The sequence below is a fragment of the Giraffa tippelskirchi genome, chromosome 8 (genome assembly GCF_054371585.1).
Source record: "Giraffa tippelskirchi isolate mGirTip1 chromosome 8, T2T-mGirTip1v1.2.pri, whole genome shotgun sequence".
Taxonomy (NCBI): domain Eukaryota; kingdom Metazoa; phylum Chordata; class Mammalia; order Artiodactyla; family Giraffidae; genus Giraffa; species Giraffa tippelskirchi.
The window spans coordinates 51,274,240-51,292,584 of record NC_137282.1 but is presented as its reverse complement, the minus strand read 5'-3'; positions in this window follow the sequence as shown (position 1 = coordinate 51,292,584).

The following is an 18,345-nucleotide window of genomic DNA, read 5'->3' as shown; positions in this document are numbered from 1 at the left end:
ATTGTGTGTACCAGATCTTGTTTGGGACAGTTTTCTTTCTCAGTTGCCATTTTTAATTTGGAAAACAGAAATAACCATAGAATTACATTCCTTCACAGGATTATACTGGGAGAGGAATATCAGGAAGAAAAATGCTGGCAAGTTCTTAGAACTGGGCACGTAAAAAATTTCTCCTGCCAGTAGAGAGGAGACTTGATCACACGCCTCTGACATACTTCATAGTCTGTATTCTCCTTTCTGAAAACTCCAGCCAGAATGGGAAAGTGCAATTCAGAATGTCTCATCTTTGTCAAGTTGTTTTGATGAAAGTAACAGAAACCCATTCAAATGGGTTTAAGCAAAGAGGAGGAAGGCAAAAGGAGAAGGGGGAAGTAGAGGATGAGATTGTCAGATAGCATCACCAACTCAATGGACATGAGTTTGAGCAAACTCCAGGAGATAGTGACGGACAGAGGACCCTGGCGTGCTGCGGTCCGTGGGGTCACAAAGAGTCGAACACAACTGAGTGACTCAATGACAACAGGAGGTACTAGGCAGTACAGGGGTATCTCAGTATCCCAGAGCAGGATGGAAGCAGCTAGCAGGCAACTCCATCCCCTTAGTGGGACCTGCTCCCTAGCTCCTGCCTCTCTCAATGGCTCTCCCTGAAAAGCTTTGCCTCTCTGTGTGCACAGCAGGAGGTTACCCCCCCAAGACACCCCAGTTTACAAGCCCTTACTTCAAGCACCCAGCAGAAACAAGACAGGCAAGCATGCTTTAACCCTGACTCCTGGAGAGAGAGTTCAGTTCAGTCACTCAGCTCAGTGTCCAACTCTGCGACCCCATGGCACGCCAGGCCTCCCTGTCCATCACCAACTCCCGGAGATCTTGGCTCTAATCCCCTCTCTGATCCAATCAGCTCTGGCCAGTGGAGCTGACAAGACTAGAGACCTGAAGGAAGAAGAGCCTGGGGATGAGACAGGCTGGAACCTAGGAACGAGCGCAGCGCTGCAAGGCTTGCACCTGGACTCACCTCTCCTCCAGCAACAAAATACAAAGAAACTATACGGGACTAAAAATAACTGCATGCCTGTGCAATTGGGGCAAATTATGCACAACAGATACAAAAAGACCAAAAAACCCAACTGCCACTTCTGAGGGAGCATGCAGCAAAAACAGGGTGTTGAGAGCAAAAGCAGGGTACTGAGCCTGCACTCACCACCAACAGTTCAGTTCAGTTCAGTCACTCAGTCATGTCCGACTCTTTGCGACCCCATGGATTGCAGCACACCAGGCCTCCCTGTCCATCACCAACTGCTGGAGTTTACTCAAACTCATGTCGATTGAGTTGTTGATGCCACCCAACCATCTCATCCTCTGTCATCCCCTTCTCCTGCCTTCAATCTTTCCCAGCATCAGAGTCTTTTCCAATGGGTCAGTTCTTCGAATCAGGTGGTCAAAGGATTGGAGTTTCAGCTTCAGCATCAGTCCTTCCAATGAATATTCAGGACTGATTTCCTTTAGGATGGATCACCACCACCAGAGGGGTGGACAAACCACCTAAGTCACCCCTCTGGCCTGACCCCTGGACACAACCCTACCCTTACCCCACAAAAGGAACAAGCTTGGCCCCCCCATTCCGTTCCCCTTCTCCAGGAACAAGCAAGCAACGGAACCTATTTGTTCTCGCTCCCAGGGGCCCCAATAAAGCCTTGCCTGAATTTCTTTTAATCGTTTTATTTATTTGTTTATTTTTGGCTGTAGTGGGTCTTTGTGGCTATGTGGGCTTTTCTCTAGTTTGAGCGACCAGGGGCTACTCTTTATTGCAGAGTGTAGGTTTCTCATTTTGGGGGCTTCTCTTGTTCTTAAGCATGGGCTCTATGACACTCAGGCTCAGTAGCTGCAGCTCCCAGGCTCTAGAGCACAGGGTCAATAGTTGTGGTATAACTTATTTGCTGCGTGGTATGTGGAATCCTCCCAGACCAGGGATCTAACCCATGTCTCCTGCATTGGCAGGCGTATTCTTTACCATTGAGCCACCAGGGAAACCCTTGCCTGAATTTCTTGTCTGGCCTCTGATCAATTGCTATTGATTGGGGAAGGCCAAGAACTCTGGTTGGCATCAATCTCACACCATACCATTCCATTTATTTCTTCATTCATTCACTAATCAAACATGTTGTGAATACTGGCCATGTGCCAGGTGCTTTACTAGCAACCAAAGAAGAATAAGACATAATCTCTACTCTGTTTTTATAGCCAAATGAAAGTCCATTACATTTCTTGAACAAATAAAAAACATTTCAGTGCAAGAAATATGTCTGTTCTCCTTAACAAGCAAGCATCCTGAAACTTCCAATGTCTCTCAAGGACCTTTGGTGTGGCCAGTGCTGACTGACCCACAGTTAGGCTATCATCCCTTTCTTTGTGCCAGGACTCCTAGATGAAGATAATTAAGGTCAGTCTGGATAGAAAAACCTTTTTTAAGTAATTTAATTTCAGAATTGGGCTTTAAGAGAAGGGCTTAAGGGACTTCCCTGGTGGTCCAGTGATTAAGCTGCCAGTGCAGGGGGCCTGGGTTCAATCCCTGGTCAGGGAACTAGATCCTATATGCTGCAACTGAAGATCCTGCATGCTGCAACTAAGACAAGCAAAAAACTATAAGTAAATATTTCTTTTTAAAAAAAAAGAGAGTAAGAAAGGCTTAGTGAAGTGAAAGTCACTCAGTCATGTCTGACTCTTTTCGACCCCAGGGACTGTAACCTGCCAGGCTCCTCTGTCCATGGAATTCTCTAGGCAAGGATACTGGAGTGGGTAGCCGTTCCCTTCTCCAGGGGATCTTCCCAACCCAGGGTGGGGGGCGGTCTCCCACATTGCAAGTGGATTCTTTATCATTTGAGTCACCAGGGAAGCCAGAGAAAGGCTTAGGTAGGAGATAAAGATTTAAATACTTGATATTTTACCTTAATGTACTTTTTAAAGCTTAAATGACTCATTTTATGCCACTTAACATTACTACCATTGAGACAACCACTGTTCATTCTTTTGAATTGTACTTACCAGGACAAGAATGATGTGATAAGATCTTGAGGAATTCCTGTTCCTTCTCAGGGGACACTACAGATCCAACAGGTTTAGGGAAACATGAGAATAGACCACTTCAAGTCTCTAAACGTACAAAGTCTCATAATTCAGACTTCACAAAATTGGACATTTGTGATAACACACACAAGGGCTGCGCTTGTGTGTCTTTTCATTATTTGTAAAGAAAGGCTTTACTGACTAAATGAATGGTGTATACAAAATTTATTTGAGGGGATCAAAATACAGCCTGTTGAATCCTTCTGTAAGTAATCACAGTTTTCAAATATTTGGAAGTGCTCCAGGGAACTGCTTGTTTATAAATCACTGATACATTAATTGGAAACCATTTTTATATATTCATCAAATCTAATTACCTAGGCAATGTTTTGCTATCCTGGGCCTATTTAAAAGTAATAAACGTGTGTATATTTTAAAATAATAAACGCTGTATGGATGGGGCCCAGGACAGGCTGTTCCCAAATATGCCAAAGTGGAATATTGATTATTTTGAATTAAAATTACTTGAGAAACAGCTGGTGCAAGGACACTTTGACCCTCTTCTCTGTCCCTACGAAAGCAGGAAGTTAATCTGCCATGTGAAAGTCCCCTCCCTGTACCAAGAGATGGGGAGGCCTTCTTACCACCAGAGAGAAGAAACTCAGGGCCGAGAAAGCTGTGTAAACAAATTCTGCTTCATTTCTTCACTAATTAAGCAAACCTGGGTTTCTTTGTCTTGTCAGTCTTCATAAATTTATTCTTCGTTTAAAAAGTATAAAAGCTGCTGCCCACTTTGTTCATTTCTTTGAGTCCTAAACTATGAGACCTCTGTACATAAGTAATTAGTTTTCTTTTTTTCCTTCTGTTATTAGGTCTGTGTCAACTTAATTACTAGTCTAGCCAAAAGAACCAAAAGGGTAGGGAGGAAAATTTTTTTTTACAAGATATCTCAAAAGCAATTAAAATGAGTGAATGTTTCAATAGAAATTCTCTACATGACAGAACCACCCCAAAAATACAATAAAATACTTCCCGCTTGCTAACTCCTACCTGGCCTTTAGGACAGATTTCAAAGTTCAATTTGAGGAACCAAGACCTTGGTTAGGCTTCTGGGAGGCTTCTTCATAAGGCAGGTGATGTTCTCAGTTCAAGCAGCTGAAAGAAAAAAAATGGGTGAAGCAAACAGTAGGAAATGCACAGAACTCCATTCTATTTCCTCTTAACCCAATCTTTCCTTGCTACTGTTTGAAGAAGGTGGCTAATTTTTTTTTCTTTTTAAATTTATCCTTATTCACTTTGTTTTTATTCTTTCTGTCCTAAGTACATTCTCACTTTAAAATTTTTTCCAAGTATCTATTTATTGAATGAAGCCAATTTGGGGGAAAAAAATTCATTGCCAGAGAGTAAATACACAATGCCCTTTCTAGTTTTCATTTTTCAAAAACATTCATTTAATTTTCTCTAGATCATTATAGAGGTGGTTGTGTATATTTTACAACATGAATCATAAATAATGAGAGTCAAAATCCTGGGGAAGGTGTAGATCTGCTTCAAATTAAATAAAAGATCATCCATCCTTAGAGTCATTCTAGAAATGAATCATTATCGAAATAAATAGTTCTTTTCAAAATTAGCTTTGATTAAATGGATTTTTAAGAGCTTTCAGTTCTAAGAAACCTGTTTTTGTGTCCACCAAAAACAATTTCATTAATATCAAATGGCACATATCCATCCTATTTCCTGAATTCCATGGGCAGAAGGTCCTAGAATATGTATACGGGTCTCAATTTACTAGAGCACAGTTCCAGTTGGCTTAAAAGGCTGTGGCACAACTGTTAATAGGGGATGTAACAATGAGGGTTAATGTTCAAGCTGTTTTGAGTGTGCATATTTTAACAAGATGTGATTTAAAATTCTGAGAAGCACAGATGGTTGGTCGAGTGCAAGAACTGTGATGGATGGAAGATCACATATGAGTGCTGAGCCCAATTATAAACATCAAATATCCCTTGGATTAGCGTTCACTATCATGTTGTTTTGGTTTTCCTGCAACAAGAAGTTAATGGATGATGACATTACAGTTCAACCAGACATTGGTCAATTTTGTGAATGAGTCATCTTCTCCATCTTTTGGCAGAATTTAATAGCAAAGGGTGTGAGAAGTTGAGTAGCATCTCCCCACTCAGTCTGGAGTAGCAATCCCCAGTGTTTTTGGCAACAGGGACCAGTTTTGTGGAAGACGATTTTTCCACAGTCTGGGGACTATGAGGGGGTTGCTTGGGGATGATTCAAATGCATTACTTTATCGTGCACTTTATTTTTATTATTATCACATCAGCTCCACCTCAGATCATTGGGCATTAGATCCGGGAGCTTGGGGACCCCAGTTCTAGAGGATCTTTACAAGATCTTTTGTGATACTGTGTTTACAACAAGAATAAGATCCTTATAATAAGAATATAATAACATTTTTATAAAATATAATTATAAAGATATAATTTTACATCTTTATAACTTTATAATACATAATATATAAAAATACAATAAGATCTTTGTAAAACTCAGCAGTGGCCACAGGACTGGAAAAGGTCAGTTTTCGTTCCAACCCCAAAGAAAGGCAATGCCAAAGAATGCTCAAACTACCGCACAATTGCACTCATCTCACATGCTAGTAAAGTAATGCTCAAAATTCTCCAAGCCAGGCTTCAGCAATACGCGAACCGTGAACTTCCAGATGTTCAAGCTGGTTTTAGAAAAGGCAGAGGAACCAGAGATCAAATTGCCAACATCCGCTGGATCATCGAAAAAGCAAGAGAGTTCCAGAAAAACATCTATTTCTGCTTTATTGACTATGCCAAAGCCTTTGACTGTGTGGATCACAATAAACTGTGGAAAATTCTGAAACAGATGGGAATACCAGACCATCTGACCTGTTTCTTGAGAAACCTGTATGCAGGTCAGGAAGCAACAGTTAGAACTGGACATGGAACAACAGACTGGTTCCAAATAGGAAAAGGAGTCCGTCAAGGCTGTATATTGTCACCCTGCTTATTTAACTTATATGCAGAGTACATCATGAGAAACGCTGGGCTGGAAGAAACACAAGCTGGAATCAAGATTGCCGGGAAAAATATCAATAACCTCAGATATGCGGATGACACCACCCTTATGGCAGAGAGTGAAGAAGAACTAAAGAGCCTCTTGATGAAGTTGAAGGAGGAAAGTGAAAAAGTTGGCTTAAAGCTCAACGTTCAGAAAACTAAGATCATGGCATCTGGTCCCTTCACTTCATGGGAAATAGATGGGGAAACAGTAGAAACAGTGTCAGACTTTATTTTGGGGGGCTCCAGAATCACTGCTGATGGTGACTGCAGCCATGAAATTAAAAGACGCTTACTCCTTGGAAGGAAGGTTATGGCCAACCTAGATAGCATGTTTAAAAGCAGAGACATTACTTTGCCAACAAAAGTACGTCTAGTCAAGGCTATGGTTTTTCCAGTGGTCATGTATGGATGTGAGAGTTGGACGGTGAAGAAAGCTGAGAGCCGAAGAATTGATGCTTTTGAACTGTGGTGTTGGAGAAGACTCTTGAAAGTCCCTTGGACTGCAAGGAGATCCAATCAATCCATCCTAAAAGAGATCAATCCTGGGTGTTCATTGGAAGGTCTGATGTTGAAGCTGAAACTCCAATACTTTGGGCACCTCATGCGAAGGGTTGACTCATTGGAAAAGACCCTAATGCTGGGTAGGATTGGGGGCGGGAGGAGAAGGGGACGACAGAGGATGAGATGGTTGGATGGCATCACCGACTCGATGGACGTGGGTTTGGGTAGACTCCGGGAGTTGGTGATGGACAGGAGGGCCTGGCGTGCTGCAATTCATGGGGTCGCAAAGAGTCGGACACGACTGAGCGACTGAACTGAACTGATTTGTTCTTCAGTCATAAAATTCTTTATATTCCCTGTTCTGAGAGAGATAAAGGTGTCTTTTGTTATGTTAACAAGGTGACTTTGGAAAACACCTAAGGATAAGGGTTGGCTGCTAGGAGAACTAATTAACTGACTAGAGGAGTGCAATTTCTAATCCCATCCCCACTGACCTCCAGGGTGGGAGAGGGGCTGGAGGCGGAGCTCAATACCAACAGCCAATGTCTTAATCAATCATGCCTATATACTGAAGCCTCCCTAAAACCCCAAAAGGACAGGGTTCAGAGAGCTTCTGATTGGTGAACAAACGGAGATGTGGAGGGAGTGGCATGCCTCCCAGAGACGGTATGAAACTCCTTGCCCTTTCCCTATACCTTGCCCTAGGCATCGCTTCCATCTAGCTACTCCTGAGTTATAGCCTTTTATAATAAGCTGGTAATCTAGTAAGTAAAATGTTTCTCTAAGTTCTGTGAGCTGCTCTAGCAAATTAATTGAACCCCAGGAGGGGAGTCAATGGAATCTCCAATTTGTAGTCTATAACCCATGGGTCTATAGCACCAGTGATAGCTCCTCTTTGATGTAGTTCAGTATTTTTGACACTTACCATACAGCAAGAGCTAAAATACAAGAAATACAAGACAAGTATTAAGGGAAAGTAATAAGAGAAGAACATTTGCAAATGGTAAGTAGTTCTGATTCTAAAAGATGATGCTGTGAAAGTACTATACCCGATATGCCAGCAAATTTGGAAAACTCAGCAGTGGCCACAGGACTGGAAAAGGTCAGTTTTCATTCCAATCCCTAAGAAAGGCAATGCCAAAGAACGCTCAAACTACTGCACAATTGCACTCATCTCACACGTTAGCAAAATAATGCTCAAAATTCTCCAAGCCAGGCTTCAACAGTACATGAACCGTGAACTTCCAGATGTTCAAGCTGGTTTTAAAAAAGGCAGAGGAACCAGAGATCAAATTGCCAACATCCACTGGATCATTGAAAAAGCAAGAGAGTTCCAGAAAAACATCTATTTCTGCTTTATTGACTATGCCAAAGCCTTTGACTGTGTGGATCACAATAAACTGTAGAAAACTCTGAAAGAGATGGGAATACCAGACCACCTAACCCGCCTCTTGAGAAATCTGTATGCAGGTCAGGAAGCAACAGTTAGAACTGGACATGGAACAACAGACTTGTTCCAAATAGGAAAAGGAGTACGTCAAGGCTGTATATTGTCACTCTACTTATTTAACTTATATGCAGAGTACATCATGAGAAATGCTGGGCTGGATGAAGCACAAGCTGGAATCAAGATTGCTGGGAGAAATATCAATAACCTCAGATATGCAGATGACACCACCCTTATGGCAGAAAGTGAGGAAGAACTAAAGAGCCTCTTGATGAAAGTGAAAGAAGAGAGTGAAAAAGTTGGCTTAAAGCTCAACATTCAGAAAACTATCATGGCATCCGGTCCCATCACTTCACGGCAAATAGATGGAGAAACAGTAGAAACATTGGCTGACTTTATTTTTCTGGGCTCCAAAACCACTGCAGATGGTGACTGCAGCCATGAAATTAAAAGACGCTTACTCCTTGGAAGAAAAGTTTTGACCAACCTAGACAGCATATTAAAAAGCAGAGACATTACTTTGCCAAAAAAGGTCCATCTAGTCAAGGCTATGGTTTTTCCAGTGGTCATGTATGGATGTGAGAGTTGGATGGTGAAGAAAGCTGAGCGCTGAAGAATTGATGCTTTTGAACTGTGGTGTTGGAGAAGACTCTTGAGAGTCCCTTGGACTGCAAGGAGATCTAACCAGTCCATCCTAAAGGAAATCAGTCCTGAATGTTCACTGGAAGGACTGATGCTCAAGCTGAAACTCCAATACTTTGGCCACCTGATGCAAAGAGCTGACTCATTTGAAAAGACCCCGATGCTGGGAAAGATTGAAGGCAGGAGAAGGGGACGACAGAGGATGAGACGGTTGAATGGCATCACCAACTCAATGGACATGAGTTTGAATAATCTCTGAGAGTTGGTGATGGACAGGGAGGCCTGGTGTGCTGCAGTCAATGGGGTCTCCAAGAGTTGGACACAATTGAGTGACTGAACTGAACTGAACTGCACTGAAGTAGTTCTGAACAGGTCTAAGAAACCATGGGTAAACATATTGGAACATGTCTATGGAGGGGGGTGTAAATTAGTGTAGATGGGTGAGTAGTACAAGTGAACAAGTTGAATCTATGGGTCTGATTTTTCTTTAACTCTATTTCTTCTTAAAATGACTTGAAATCACATGGCATTAAATACTTATGTGATAAATGAATAAGCACATAAACAAAGGAGTCAATCTTTGTATTTTATAAGCACATAGGATACTCGTCCCCTCATTTTAAGTTCATTTACTGGAATAACTTTCCACTCTTGAGTTCTTCTTCGGTGACCTAGGCATGGAGATTTTGGTTTCCAGTGTCATTGAAAGGGAAACAGAAATTACTTTACTTGAATTACAATAAGGGGAATCATTTCGTTCTCTGCCTATCCAGATCCTCCTATCCCTCTGAGTAATGCACCCATCATTCTTTGCTTTCTGTACATCACCAGTTTCTGAACTTCTAACCTTTTACTGCCTGGGCTCTCATTTGGCCACTTTCTGGTCTCCTTAACAAGACTATAAAATCAAGGAGACCATGACATTTTGTCCTCATGTTTTCTGCATTGATATCTCTTCGGAAATGTGAAGAAGTAAGAAGATAAAGAGACAAAGGCAACACATGAAAAGATGCTCAGCATCAATAAGTCATTAGTGAAATGCAAACCAAAACCACAGTGAGGTAGCACTTCACACTAGGATGGCTAAAATTAAAAAGTCAGACAGTAACAAGTGTTGGTAAGGATGTGGAGCTATTCAAACCCCCATTCATTGCTGGTAGAATGTCAAATGGTCCAGACACTTTGGGGAACTGTCTGATAGTTCTTCAAAATGCTAAACACAGACTTATCATATGACTTGACTATTCTACTCCTAAGTACAGACCCAAGAGAATGAAAACGTGTGTTCAAACAAAAACTTGGACACAAATGTTTATAACAGCATTATCTATAATAGCCAAATACCTATTATCCATAATAGCCAAAAGTGAAAATAACCTAAATTACTGAATAATATTCTATTACCTAGAAATACCACATTACTCATCCAACTCATGAATGAATAAACAAAATGTGATATATCTATACAATGAAATATTATTTGGCAATAAAAGGGAATGAAGTGCTGATACATGATAGAACATGGATGAGTCTTAAAAATATAATGGTAGTGCAAGAAGGCAGTAACATATTGTAGACATAAGAAGACCATGTATTGTATAATTTCACTTATGTGAAATGTCCAAAATAGGCAAATCCATACCACAGAGACAGAGAGTAGATTAGTAGTTACCTTGGGGTGGGAAGGAGTGGGGAAATGGTGAAAGATTCCTAACAGGGAGAGGTTTCTTTCTGGGGTGTTAAAAATAGTCTAAAATTAGATCATGGTGATGGCCACACAATTCATAAATATACTAAAAATCACTGAACTGTATACTTAATTTTTTAACTGTATACTTTATATGGGTGAATTTCACATTATATGAAATATAAATACCAATAAAGCTATAAATAGAGAAAAAGAAACACTTCATGTGACTTCAGTTCACATCTTGAATGTCAATACTGACATGAAGAATGCTACTCCCCATAGTAACCTCATAAAGAGCAGCATTTTCTAAAGGTAGCAAATTTCCTTGTTTCATCCACTCTGAGAATTATTAATAGAATCTTGAATTTGATAGATCCAAAGGAGCTAGTAAGTTCATAAAAGTATTCATCGCAACACATATGGATTTGGTGAGAATGACTAAATTCAGTCCATGGAGTGAAAACTAAATGTAGTTTACAATATTCTTGACTTAAGCATAATTATATGTTACAGTAAACGGTAATGATATAGAGCAGGAGGAAATGAACTTCGGGTTAGTAATTTCTGAGTTCTGAGGCTAAGAAAATATTTTCTGTGCTGGCACCTATCTGTGCTGGTCCTAGTGGGTGTTTCTGTGAATCCCATGGTGCTCTTGCCTTGATCTGGTCAGTTCTCAGATGTCACTATCTCACTGCAGAACCTCTATTATTTGCAGAAATTTCTTAACCTCTGCTCAATCTATACCTAATTCTCTGGGACTTGATCAGCGGCATGCCTAAAATAACATAGACCCCAAAATGATCTACCAATCATTCCTTACTGCCCCTGAAATGGTTTCTGTATCTCTCTGGGCACAGGCTGGATCACCGGCTTCCCCAGGAGTCCTTCTGTCCTCCTAGGTCCTGCCTTCTACAAGCCTGTAATGTTCTTCCACTTGGTACAAGAAGAGCGATCTCACTCTCACTGCCTTGGAAGCCATGACTGGGGGCTCCTCTCACATGTCCCTGGAAAGACACTAACAGAGAAGCTGACCCTGGGTAGTAATTGCTTGGGTTGCCCTCCAGTGCTTGGGGTAGAGGGGACAGCTGGGTTTCTGTAGGGGCTCCCTCTTTTTCCCCCCTCCCACCCTCTGTCTCTCCCAGATGCTGTACTTTCTGGGCTCCTGGTTCTCCAGAGTCGCCATGTTTGCCCCAGGAATTCGCACCCTGAATTTTGCTTCAAGTCTTTGGGATAAGAGCAGAATACTGGACAGTCTTATGAGTCAGAAGGAAGGGACGGAGAGTGGAAGTCAGAGGACCTACCAGGACCGTAATGCCCAACACCCTCAGCGCCTAAGTAGATTCAAGACTTAGGGTCAAGTCAACACACTCTGCTCTGTAACTGCCTAATTTTTGCTGATGGCAAAAATTTTAACTGAGCTGAGTGGTTCCAGTAAAAGTCTGTTTTCCATCTCACAGCTGGGTTCTGAATGCTTCTTGACAATCATGTTCCTAATCACTCCATGATTTCCTTTCCGTCCCTCTCTGCAGCTGTCATAAGGCTTCATCGCCTCCCTCAGCTCTCCACCACCACCCCAACCCTCCACCCTCCCTACAGCGGATTTCGACTTCAGGAAAAAAGGAGATGCTATGGGCTGTGACCTCCAACAGCATCCCTTCCTTTGGCTCAAGATCCCTTCCCCCACCCTGACTTGGGTCTCCCTTTCTCCTTCTGGTCTGTCTCAGGAAGGAGTCCTAAATACCACCTTCACCCCTTATAAGATAGATTAATGTACAGATGTGGATTTGAGCTCTGACACCACCCTTACCAGCTTCGCAGCCATGGACAGATGTTAAGTTCTCTGGGTTTGCTTCAGTTCCTATAAAATGGAGATATTAATACTACCTACCTAACTTTTATGGCAATTGTAAGGATTTAATCCATTTTAATTTATCTGAAAGAATATAAGACCATGCCTGGCACATAATATACCCTCAATGTTCACTATTATCATTGTGTATTAATATGAATGTGTATTATATTATGTATATGAATTAATGTGTAGTTAATTGCTGCGTGTTAATATCAATAATTTTTGTTGTTATATAGTTGCTAAGTCAAGACTGACTGTGCAACCCCATGGACTGCAGCATACCAGGTTCCTCTGCCCTTTGATGTCTCCGGGAGTTTGCACAAATTCATGTCCATTGAGTCAGTGATGCCATCCAACCACTTCTTCCTCTGCCACTCCCTCTCCTTTTGCTTCAATCTTTCCCAGCATCAGGGTCTTTGCCACTGAGTCAGCTCTTTGCATCAGGTGGCCAAAGGACTGGAGCTTCTGCTTCAGCATCAATCTTTCCAATGAATATTTAGGGTTGATTTCCTTTTGGATTGACTGGTTGGATCTCCTTGCAGTCCAAGGGATTCTCAAGAGTTTTCTCCAACACCACAGTTCGAAAGCATCAATTCTTTGGCGCTCAACCTTCTTTATGGTCCAACTCTCACATGTGTACATGACTACTGGAAAAAAAAAATAGCCAATTATTACTAATACTTGTGAGTCTTCCAAAGGGGGATGAATATCAATTAGCTGCTGCCCAATTTCTGTTGTCCAGGAATATCTAGGCACAGTTCCTCAGGACAGAGTCTGACTGCACATGCGCACTGTAATTAAGGTCTCCTTTCTCACTGGCCCTTCAACAAGCTCCTTCCAAAGTGGTGTGGAGTCCAGCTCCTTCCTCCCACTCGTGTCTCTCTTTACCCCTGTCCTGTGAAGGGTGCCTCTCTCAGAGGAACCCCTGAAGAGCAAACCCACAGACCTCACCTCCTCAACTCTTTCATCCCAGCATCCTGTGAAACGTCCTGCAGCCCACCTGCATCCCTTGAATGCGTTTTTGCTTCATTCCCACCAGGGCCATCTCTCCTTCCATGTGCATCATTAGTTCCTAGCCCAGCCTGACTTCTGCCCTTCCACTCTCCCGAGTCTTTGCCAACAACCTCCTTGTTGCTAAATCTTCTGGGTTCTTTTCACTTCTTTTTCTACTTGTCCTCTCAGTAGCTGTTAACACCATTGACCACATTCATCACCTTAAAATGGTTCCCTCCACTTCCTACCATCTGTACGCTCCAGTGTTCCTTCTACCCCTCTGGTTTCCCTTCTCAGTCCCCTGGTTAGGTTCTTTTCCTCTGTCCATCCCTAAATGGTAGTAAGACTGCTCTCTTCCCTCTCCACATCTACTCCCTGGATAATCTCATCTAGGAGACCCAAGGACTTCCCTGATGGCTCAGTGGTAAAGAATCTGCCTGCAATGCAGGACTCACAAGTTTGATCCCTGGATTGGGAAGATTCCCCTGGAGAAGGAAATGCCAACTCACTCCAGTATTCTTGCCTGGAAAATCCCACAGACAGAGGAGCCTGGCGGGCTACAGTCCCTGAGGTCACAAAGAGTCGGACATGACTGAAAAACTAAACAACAAAGGCAACGTGAAGACCCATGGCTTTAATATCCTTTTTGTCTTCTAGGCTCTAGAGCAGTGCTCTCCAATTTGGTCACTGTTATGGGCTGAATTGTGTTCCCCAAAATGGTATGCTCAAGTCCTAAATCCAATTGGTTTGAAGTCATCCTTGTTTGGAAACAGGATCTTTGCACATGTCATCAAGTTAAGATGAAGTCACATCAGATTAAGGTGGGCACTCAAATCCAATGGCTGGTGCTGTTATAAGGAGAGAAAGATTTGGAGACACATTCACAAGAAAGAATTCCATATGAAGCCCAGACTGGCGTGATGCGTGTACAGCTAAGAATGCCAAGGACTGCTGCCAACGCCAGAAGCTAAAAGACAGTGATGGAGTGGAGTCTCTCCCAGAGTCTCTCGAGGGAGCATGGCCAATTGACACTGTCGTTTCAGACTTGTATACCCTCCAGAACTGAGAGGATGAATTTCTGTTGTTTTCAGCCACCCAGTGTGTGGTAATTTGTTATGACAGTCTTAATATAGCATTGATGGAAATGTTTTCTATCTGCAGTGTCCAACACGGCATCCACTAGCCACATGTGGCTGCAGAGCTCAAGAAACTGTTGCTGAAGCTGAAGCTCCAATACTTTGGCCACCTGATGTCTTTTTAGGGCCATTAGAAAAGACCTTGATGCTGGGAAAGATAGAAAGCAAAAGGAGAAGAGGGTGGCAGAGATGGATGAGATGGTTGGATGGCATCACTGATTCAAGGCACAAGAGTTTGGGCAGACTCTGGGAGATGATGAAGGACAGGGAAGCCTGGCGTGCTGCAGTCCATGGGGTCACAAAGAGTTGGACATGACTTAGCAACTGAACAACAACAACAATGAGCAAAGAGCTGCATTTACAATTGCATTTCCTTTTAATTAATTTAAATAGGAACATGGGACTGGCGGCTACTATCTTGGACAGCTCGGCAGCTCTAGACCCACATATCAGCTGCCTGCAGGGCAACTCCTCTTGGACATCCCACGATAAACCCCAACTCGCTTAACCTGCTCATGACAAATGTCTGCCCCACAAAGCTGCTCCTCCTCCTCCCTGTCTCAGAGGAGACACCTCTTTCACAACCCCAAATCATGGGTATCCTCCTTGGCTCCCCTGCTCCCTTGGCCCCCACATGTAGTAAGACACCAGGTCTATATCCTGACTATTTCTACTCCTCAGACCACACAGCTAAACATGCTCTTTCCTGATCTGGCCCCTCCCGACTCCTTTGGCCACCATCTCCTCCAGAGAGTCCTCAATGGAACCCCAAAACTAGATTCTGTGTCCCTTTTGTGCTCTCAGAGTGCTCAACTCCTTCTGCAGGAGGGTTAACGCTATTGAAATCACCCCTTTGTCTCATCTGTCCGTCCATGACTGGCTGTTTCTACATTACTTAGCACACTGCCTGGCATATGGTACGTGTGTGCGAGCTAAGTCACATCAGTCGTGTCTTATGCTGCAACCCCATGACTGTAGCCCGCCAGGCTCCTCTGTCCTTGGGATTCTCCAGGCAAGAATACTGGAGTGGTTTGCCACTTCTTTCTCCAGGGGATCTTCCTGACCCAAGGATCGAACCTGCGTCTCTTATGTCTCCTGCATTGGCACGCAGGTTCTTTACCACTAGCACCACCTGGGAATCCCTAATAAACGTTTGATGAATTAAAGAATGAGTGAATGAATGAATGAAAAGAATCAAACAGTACAGGCTGCCGGGGGAAATTGTTACCCTTGTCGCTAATCATGGGTACTAGGAAAAAAATAAAAGATAGATTAAAATTTTGCTTTGGTGGCTTCCAAGTGATACTAATTACAGTTATTTATATGAAATCTTACTTTTTATGCCTAATTACCATGCAGCAAGAGCAAGGATTATGTATATCATTAGATGTGTCAGATCAACTTGGTTGGGTTTTATTTCATTATAATAGTGAATTATGCACAAATGCTTAGACTCCATAAATTATTGTGAATGTAGCTGGTTGCCTGTTTCCACCCTTAATAAAGTTTCTTTCCTCTATTGCTCACTCCATAGTATCTGCAACTTTGGGGCACCATGAAAATAAATGATGAGAAGAGAGATGGGTGATGACTTTTGACCATGCAGAATACAAAGCAATTATGAGTTGGTTGTGATGCTGATAGTGTTGATACGTAATTCATCTTTATAATGCACTTGACAGCCACAAAGGGTTTCACCAGCATCATTTTATTTAATCATCTCTTCAACTCTGTAAATAATTAAAATTCTCAAAGTTTTAGTGATTTGTTCTAATAAATGTCAGTGTCAGGAAAATAGCCCATGTTAAGACAAGTTCGGAAAGAATGGACCTCAAAGACAGCTACATTTTAAATTATATTTACCAAGGTTTATATTAAGCATTTTTATACACATCTATCAACAACACCAAAGTGATTTCGGTATTATGATCACCTTTTTACAGATAAGGCCATGGAGGGTTAGAGTGGTTGGGTAACTTGCTCAAAGTCTTAAGGATGGTAAACAATGATTTTTGAACCCAGGCTTTTATCCACTCTGAGGGTCCATGTTTTATCAGGAAAGTAGTAGGTCAGTGTGTAAAGAATCTGCCTGCAGTATAGGAGACACAGGAGATGCAGGTTTGATCCTTGGGTCAGGAAGAGCCCCTGGAAAAAGAAATGGCAACCCAGTCCAGTATTCTTGCTGGGAAATCCCACAGACAGAGGAAGCTGGTGGGCTATATATAGTCCACGGGATCATAAAGAGTCAGACATGACTGAGCGACTGAGCACACACACACGACGGTCCATGTTTTATCAGGAAAGTAGTAATAAGAACACCTTTTTAGTCAGGAGGTGCTGGGCTGTATCTGCACAACAGCTCAAAGGATATGGCTCCGGATATTATCTATAGCCCTCGAGGAGACACTACAGATCCTTGACTTTGCTTAATGGCTAAACTTCTATTATTTGGTCTTGCGTGTGTTAGTTGCTCAGTCATGTCTGACTCTCTGGGACCCCATGGACTGTAGCCTACCAAACTCCTCTGTCCATGGAGCTCTCCAGGCAAGAATACCAGAGCAGGTTGCCATTCTTCTCTCCAGGAGATCTTCCCAACCCAGGGATTGAACCCAGGTCTCCTGCATTGTCAGGCAGGCAGATTCTTTACCATCTGAGTTATCAGGGAAGCCCCATTATTTGGTCTTGTTTGACTGTTTTCCTTTGCTTCTGCATTCTCTTGTTCTTTTTTCCTGATTAAATTTATTATTCGGCTCAAGTTTTTCTACAGGTTAGAAGCAGACAGAGGACAATGTGTATATGTGTGGTGTTTGTGTGTGTGTGTGTGTGTGTGTATGGAGGGGCTGGTCTGTTCCAGGAAGGCCCCATAGGATCCTGCTGGGTTTTAAAAGCTTGAGAGAAAGGAAGTGGAAAAGGTTTTCAACAGCTGCTATGCAGGTCACCAAAGGAGCTAATCCAGGTAAAGTCTAAGAATTTTTAAGCATTCCTGAAAGCCTGGCTGAAAAATCTCTCTCATATCATACAGTGCATTAAAGATAGCCAAAAATTCTTTGGGCATCCTCATATTGAGAGGCAGGAACTATTTCCACTTCTCTTGAACCTGGCTGGCCTGTGATCCAGTTCAGGCACTAGAATAGCAAAGTGATGCTGCTTGATTTCCCAGTGTAGGCTGTGGGAGGCTTGACGCGTGCAGCTTGGTCTCTGGGTGCCCTGAGACGCCCTGCTGGGGGATCTAGTCCCCAGCTGACTGGCCCAGCAGGGTCCAGTCTTCCAGGCACCCCCACTGAGGTGCTTGGCTTGTAAGTGAAGCTGTCTAGAACCCTTGAAGCCCATCTGCTAGCTGAACACCACGGAGAAGCCTCAAGGAATGTCACTTGGAACAGAATAATTGCACAGCTGAGCCTTGCCCAAATTCCTCACCCACAAAATCATTTTACAACAGCAAGCTTTGGGACAGTTTGACACGCAGCAAAAGATAACCAGAGTATGCCTCAAGTTCATTTTGTCATTTCCTCTCTTCATGTGTGTGTGAAGTTGCTTCAGCCGTGTCTGACTTCTTGCTACGCCATGGACTGTAGCCGGCCAGGCTCCTCCGTCCATGGGATTCTCCAGGCAAGAATACTGGAGTGGATTACCATGCCCTCCTCCAGGGGATCTTCCCAACCCAAGAATCGAAACCCTCATCTCATATGTCTCCTGCATTGTCAGGCGGGTTCTTTATCACTAGCACCACCTGGGAAGCCCAAACGGCCAAGGACCAGGCTAAGAAATCGTCATAGCGAAACAAACCAGCCCTCCAGTCTTTCCTCCAGCAATTCATACACACACACACACACACACACACACACACACACACACACACACACAAGATCCTGGCAAATTTGTATTTCAGACAAATAGCCTTTCAACAGATTGATTTGAAA